Consider the following 6,053-nt stretch of genomic DNA (forward strand, 5'->3'; position numbering starts at 1 on the left):
CACAGCATACCGCCTTTACCTCAATCTAGTTCAAATATCTTTGATAGTAGTCTCACGCACCAGACTTGCTCCCCAAACTACACAATAGCCTGGGGCTGAGGATACCTACAGGAACCTCTGTGTAATGCATCTCTGGTTCCATCTACTGTCTCTCGCAAAATGTTGCAGCCGGCCGTGACCGGGAGGGAGGCCCATGAGGCGGCTCACAATTGGCCCAGCGTCATTAGGGGAGTGTTTGGCCAACTGGGATGTCCTTGTCGCATCGCTCCCTAGCGACTCCTTGTGGCGGCCGGCGCATGCAGGCTGGCTTTGGTTGCTAACTGTACAGTGTTTCCTCCGACACATTGGTGCGGCTGGCTCCCGGGTTAAGCGAGCAGTGTGTCAAGAAGCAGTGTGGCTTGGCGGGGTCATGTTTTGGAGGACGTATGACTTTCAACCTTCGCCTCTCCCGAGTCCTCACAGGAGTTGCAGCGATGAGACAAGACTGTAACTTCCAATTGGATATAACAAAATTGGGGAGAAAAAGGGGTAAAAAGTACCAACAAAAATAAGTGAACAGTACATATTACACTCACAAAAGTTCCAAAAGAATAAAGACATCAAATGTCATATTATGTCTACAGTTGAAGTTGGAAGTTTACATACACTTAGGTTGGAGTCATTAAAACTCGTCTTTCAACCACTCCACAAATTTCTTGTTAACAAACTATAGTTTTGGCAAGTCAGGACATCTACTTTGTGCATGACACAAGTTATTTTTCCAACAATTGTTTACAGACAGATTATTTAACTTATAATTCACTGTATCACAATTCCAGTGGGTCAGAAGTTTACATACACTAAGTTGACTGAGCCTTTCAACAGCTTGGAAAATTCCAGAAAATTATGTCATGGCTTTAGAAGCTTCTGATAGGCTAATTGACATAATTTGAGTCAATTGGAGGTGTACCTGTGGATGTATTTCAAGGCCTACCTTCAAACTCAGTGCCTCTTTGCTTGACATCATGGGAAAATGAAAAGAAATCAGCCAAGACCTCCACAAGTCCGGTTCATCCTTGGGAGCAATTCCCAAGCGCCTGAAGGTACCATGTTCATCTGTACAAACAATAGTACGCAAGTATAAACACCATGGGACCACGCAGCCGTCACACCGCTCGGGAAGGTGACGCGTTCTGTCTCCAAGAGATGAATGTACTTTGGTGCAAAAAGTGCATATCAATCCCAGAACAACAGCAAAGGACCATGTGAAGATGCTGGAGGAAACGGGTACAAAATTATCTATATCCACAGTTGTTTAGGGCGAAGTATGTATAGTTTTTTTGTGTGCTCTAGGGCAACGGTGTCTAGATGGAATTTCTATTTGTGGTTCTGGCAACTGGTCCTTTTTTGGAACACCATTATTTTTGTCTTATTGAGATTTACTGTCAGGGACCAGGTCTGACAGAATCTGTGCAGAAGATCTAGGTGCTGCTGTAGGCTCTCCTTGGTTGGGGACAGAAGCACCAGATCATCAGCAAACAGTAGACATTTAACTTCAGATGAGGCCGGGTGCTGCAGAGTGTTCTAGTGCCCTCTCCAATTCGTTGATATATATGTTGAAGAGGGTGGGGCTTAAGCTGCATCCATGTCTCATCCCACGGCCCTGTGGGAAGAAATGTGTGTTTTTTTGCCAATTTTAACCACACACTTGTTGTTTATGTACATGGATTTTATAATGTCGTATGTTTTTCCTCCAACACCGCTTTCCATCAATTTGTATATCAATCATGCCAGATCGAGTCAATCTTTTTTGAAGTCAACAAAGCATGAGAAAAGTTTGCCTTTGTTTTGGTTTGTTTGTTTGTTTGTCAATTAGGGTGTGCAAGGTAAATATGTACTCTGTCATACGATAACTTGGTAACAAGTACATTTTACATTTGCTCAGTACATTGTTTTCACTGAGGAAATGTACAAGTATGCTGTTAATGATAATGCAGAGGATTTTCCCAAGGTTGCTGTTGACGCATATCCCACGGTAGTTATTGGGGTCATATTTGTCTCCACTTTTGTGGATTGGGGTTATCAGTACTTGGTTCCAAATATTGTGGAAGATGCCAGAGCTGAGGATGATTATAAAGAGTTTAAGTATAGCCAATTGGAATTTGTGGTCTATATGTTTTATCATTTCATCTAGTATACCATCAACACCACAGAGCTTTTTGGGTAGGAGGGTTTGTATTTTTTTCTGTAGTTCATTCAATGTAATTGGAGAATCCAGTGCATTCTGGTAGTCTTTAATTGCTAATTCTAAGATTTGTAATTAATCATGTATATGTTTTTTCTGTTTGTTCTTTGTTATAGAGACAAAAAGATTGGAGGAGTGGTTTTGGATAGATAACTCCTCATGATGTTGTTGTTTATTTAGTGTTTTCCAATTTTCCCAGAAGTGATTAGACTCCATGGACTCTTCAATTACATTGAGATGATTTTTGATGTGCTATTCCTTCTTTTTCTGTAGTGTACTTTTGTATTGTTTTACTGATTTACCATAGGGAAGGCGTAGACTCAGGTTTTCTGGGTCTCTATGTTTTTTGTTGGATAGGTTTCTCAATTTCTTTCTTAGGTTTTTGCTTCATCAAACCATTTGTCATTGTTGTTAATTTTCTTTGGTTGTCTGCTTGAATTTTTTTATTTGATAGGGAAGCTGAAAGGTCAAATATACTGTTTAGGCATTCTACTGCCAAGTTTACACCTTCACTATTACAGTGAAATGTTTTGTCCAGGAAGTTGTCTAAAAGGGGTTGAATTTGTTGTTGCCTAAGTGTTTTTTGGTAGGTTTCTACACTACTTTCCTTCCACCTATAGCATTTCTTAATATTGTGCAATTCCTTTGGCTTTGATGCCTCATGATTGAGTATCGCTCTGTTCAGGTAGACAGTGATTTTGCTGTGATCTGATATGGGTGTTAGTGGGCTGACTGTGAACGCTCTGAGAGACTCTGGGTTGAGGTCAGTGATGAAGTAATCTACAGTAATACTGCCAAGTGATGAGCTGTAGGTGTACCTACCATAGGAGTCTACTCAAAGCCTACCATTGACTATGTACAGATCCAGCGTGCGAGAGAGCTGCAGGAGTTAACTTGTGACCCATTTTTGTTGGTTGTTTTGTCATAGTTGTGTCTAGGGGGCATATTTCGGAGGGAATACTGTCACCTACAGCTAGATGTTTGTCCCCCTGTGTGCTGACAGTGTCAGGTTCTTGTCCAATTCTGGGATTTAGGTTGTCACAGACTAGTACATGTCCCTGGGCCTGGAAATGGTTGATCTCCCTGTCTAGGATGGAGAAGCTGCCATCATTAAAGTATGGGGATTCTATTGTGGGGATATAGGTAGACACATGAGGACGTTTTCTCTGTTGAGATAATTTCCATATTAATTTCCAGCCAGATATAAAATGTTTGTGGTTTGACTAATTTAGTAGAGTAGTTTTTGGGGGGTGCATTAGTAGGGGTTGGGCCTGTTGCTCTGCTCACTGCCTGGGCATATGTGCGGCTGTCATGTTGAGGTCCTTGCTGCAGGGGCGGGGGGGGCAGAAGGGGCATAGGTCTTATCTGGGGGGGCCTATATAGGGTGTGGCCAAGGTTGGGGTGGTGTCAGCTGGTTGGGGTGTGTCTGTAGAAGCGGTGGTCTGGGTGTAGGTCCTCTTGGTGTGGGTTCTCTCGGTGCAGGTCCTTCGGGAGGGGGTCTTGCAGGTCTGGGAGGGTGTCTTACGGTCTGGGCAGGGTGTCTGTTGCTCTGTTTGTCCTGTGTGAGGTGCTGGGGCTACGGTTGAGAGTGACGTCCTTCAGGGTCCTGCAAACGTTAGGATTGCTACCTTGCAGAGGTGGACCTGGTCATAAAGGCTGTTCAAGTCCAGGGTAGAGTGGTGGGCCAGGTAGACATTAGATTTTGAGGTACAGTCCCGGGAAATGCTTGCATTCACCTGCTGTATGGTGGCAGGGTGAAAGTATTTTCGTGGTAGCAGGGTGGAGATAACCACTTGTGCGTTGGGGAAAGTGGAAGAAGCTTTTTCAATCACTCCCTTTCCTGCTGGGTCCTCAAGTAGTTTGTGCCCGTGTGAATTATAATGTGGCTGGGGGACCCTAGTCTGTCCTCTGACAACAGCTCCAGAGCATGCCTAGTGTTTGGGCACCAGAGATTAGCCACTTTGTGTTTGGGAAAAAGTTTATCCTCTTCAATGTATTTGCCATTTGAGTCAATGAGGAGCACAATTTCTGGCTTTTGTGTGTCCTCGGTGGATGGATGGGGGCTGACAGGAGGGCTACCGGGGGAGCTGACAAGGGGGCTGTTAGGAGGGGGTGGGGTCTGTTGGGGGTGGGGTCTGCTGTGTTGTCTGTCCCATTGTGGTGTTGAGGTTATGTGGTCCGGGTTTGAGGTGGGCTGTTCTGCTGGCTTCTCTCAGGGAGTGTCCTGCTTTCTGTAACACCTCAGCTTTCTCACCTCCTTCTTCAGTGCTGTTAGCTGTGCCATGTGTTTTTCTCCCTCCTCCTTCAACGTATTTAGCTGTGCCATGTGTTCCTCTCTCTTCTCCTTAAGTTCTCTCACCTCAGTTCAAAGTGCAGCCAGCTCTCTTAGACAGCTGTCCATCTCCACCTTCAGCTCTCCGGGTCTGGTTGGGGGGGGGGTGAATTTATCATTCTCAATGATGGAGGAGCAGTGCAGTTGTTGGACCTGGGTGTGTTCAGTGCTGGGGGGGTAACTATCCTCATCTGCAGGACAGTTTGAAGAGTTGTGATCTGACTCACTTAGGATTGGGAAGTTGTCACAGAGGGAGAGCTTTTCCTGCTATGCTCTCTTTGATCCCGTAAAAGTCCTGCTGGAACTGCTTGAGGATGCCCTGCACCATTACTGTTCCAGAGATGGTTTCAATTTCCTCAATGTCTAGTAGTCTGAGTTTCCACCCTGGGCCAATACCCTCTCTCTTGACATAGGGGTAGTGTGCCATGCCAGGGGATGGTCTGTGTGTAAAATGAAGTTGCTTACGTTCCCCTCTTTGTAGCAGTCAGCAAATTGTGTCTCTAGATTGTCATTGAGGAGCTTATTTTTGTACTTATTCCATGCAGTGTTATTTTTAATATCCAAGGGGTACTGTACTGTGATGACATCTGCACAGGGGGCTTCAAAGGCCTCTGCATTTGGGTGGGGGAGGCTGTGAAACTTTCCTGCCATTGTTAGGCTCAAGAGTTTTCACACATCTCACTTCACACTTCAGTGCTAATTGGAGTTGCAGCCAGGTCTGTTCTGTCCTAGCAGCTTGGTACAGTGCTTTGTCCTTTAAAAGTTGCAGTGTACTGCAGCACACCTTACATGGTGCCGCAGAATTCTATGGCACTTTATTTAACCTCTCTGGGAAATGTGGGATGCACTATTCAACAGCCAGTGAAATAGCAGGGCGCCAAATTCAAAACAACAAAAATCTCATAATTCAAATTTCTCAAACATACAACTATTTTACAACATTTTAAAGATTAACTTCTCGTTAATCCAACCACATTGTCCGATTTCAAAAAGGCTTTACGGCGAAAGCATAACATTAGATTATGTTAGGACAGCGCCGAGACAAGATAAACCACACAGCCATTTTCCAAGCAAGGAGAAGCGTCACAAAAACCAGAAATACAGCTAAAATTAATCACTAACCTTTGATGATCTTCATCAGATGGCACTCATAGGACTTCATGTTACACAATACATGTATGTTTTGCTCGATAAAGTTCATATTTATATCGAAAAACCCCATTTTACATTGACGTGTGAGGTTCAGAAAATGTATTGCCACCCAAAACATCCGGTGAATGAGCACTTCAATTTACAAAAATACTCATCATAAACGTTGATAAACTTTACAACAGTTATTGAAAGAATTATAGATAAACTACTCCTTAATGCAACCGCTGTGTCAGATTTTAAAATAGCTTTTCGGCGAAAGCACATTTTTCAATATTCTGAGAACATAGCTCAACCATCAAAGCAAGCTATACAGTTACCCGCCAAGTCATGGCATCAATAAAACTC

Source organism: Salmo salar, chromosome ssa28 (genome assembly GCF_905237065.1).
Source record: "Salmo salar chromosome ssa28, Ssal_v3.1, whole genome shotgun sequence".
Classification (NCBI taxonomy): Eukaryota; Metazoa; Chordata; class Actinopteri; order Salmoniformes; family Salmonidae; genus Salmo; species Salmo salar.